The sequence below is a fragment of the Atta cephalotes genome, assembly GCF_000143395.1.
Source record: "Atta cephalotes unplaced genomic scaffold scaffold00064, whole genome shotgun sequence".
Classification (NCBI taxonomy): Eukaryota; Metazoa; Arthropoda; class Insecta; order Hymenoptera; family Formicidae; genus Atta; species Atta cephalotes.
The window spans coordinates 471,943-473,741 of NW_012130128.1; positions in this window are offsets into that span (position 1 = coordinate 471,943).

Below are 1,799 nucleotides of genomic sequence, written 5' to 3' on the forward strand. Positions count from 1 at the left end.
ATCTATAGGAACTATGTAATATGAAAAAGCAACTTAATTGTAACTCATGTTTTAATTTTTAATTTTTGACATTCGCGACGAAAGCGTTAATTTGAATAGCATTGAAGATTATCCTAAACAAGGATTAAACGTTTGCGTAATTAATCTTTTATATATACTTGAATAAATACACATCAACAGCATGTTCGGCTCTTATTGGCATGATTACTTGTGATGATTTTATTCGTTAAAGTCTAGATCTCGTATTATATTTCTGTCTATATTATAATTAATTTCTGACAGCAATCGGGAGTAAATTAAAAAAAACAGATTTTTAAGTTTTTTTAAAATTTCTTCTTTAAGTTGTTTAAAATTCTTGTTTTAATTTTTTAATTATTAATTTTAATTTTTAAAAATTTCTCTTTGTTTAATTTTAATTTTTAATTATATATATTTTTTAATTAAAAAATTTATTTTATTTTTTTATTTTAAAATTTTATTTAATTTTTTTATTTCATATTTTTAAAAGCAACATTTATGTACGTGAATTTATGTGTATGTGAATTTTTATGTCTTATGCTTATGTTTTATGTCTTATAATTTAAAAAATAATTTTTTATCTTTAATCTTCTTTTTAAAAAAATGTTTTACTTTTTAAGTTACTTCTCTTTATTAGTTTTCGTTTTTGAATAAAATTATGTTTTTTATTTTACTTTGAATTACCAGGTGTACAAGTATGAAATGACGATTTTTTTCCCAAAAAAAACACGTTAAATTCGGAAGAATGATAAAAAGAGATTTATTCAAAGTATGCTCCATTGCTAGTTACATATTTTTCCCATCTTTCGGGCAATTTGTGGATATCACGCCAGTAAAAATCTTCCCCTTTTGTCGCGAACCATTCATCGAACCATTTTTTCACATCTTCGTACGAACCAAAGCGCTGCTCAGCAAGTGCGTGACCCATCGATGCAAACAAGTGGTAATCGGAAGGAGCCAACCTTATTCTGGTGAGTAAGCCGCATGGGGTAGAACTTCCCAGCTGAGTGCTTCCAACGTATCCCGAACTGGTTTTGTGATGGAGCATTGTCATGGAGAAAAATGACCTTGTGTTGCTTCTTTTGGTATTCTGGTCATTTTTTAAGCAACGAACGGTTCAAATCGATCAATTATTGCTGATAGCGTTTGGTATTAACTGTTTTACCAGGCTTCAAGCTCATAATAGACCACATCCTTCTGGTCCCACCAAACACAGAGCATCGTCTTCCTGCCAAAGCGATTCGATCTTGCGGTCGATGTAAATGGTACGCCTACCCATGATTTTTTGCGCTTGGGATTCTCAAAAAAAATCCACTTTTCATCCCCAGTAACGATACGATGCAAGAATGACTTTCTTCTGTATCGTTCGAGCAAAATTTCACATGTGTTTTTGCGCCTCTCCATCTGTCTCGTTCAATTCATGTGGCACCCATCTGCCGATTTTCTGAATCTTTCCCATCTCTCATAGGCGATTGGAAACAGCTTGTTGACTAACGCTCAATTGCTTTGCAAGTTGTTTTTGTGTTTGTGAATCATCTTCATCCAGCAATACTTGCAATTCCACGTCTTCGTACTTTTTGGGCGGTTTTCCGTGTTCCTTGTCTGCAACATCGAAATCTCCAATTTTGAAACGCTGAAATCATCACTCACACGTTTTTTACGATGGAGCATGTTCACCATAAGTTTCTCCAAGTAGTCGATATGATTCTGCAGCAGTTTTCTTCAAATGAAAACAAAAAATTAATGCTGTCCGCGAATGCTTCTTATTTGGTACAAATTTC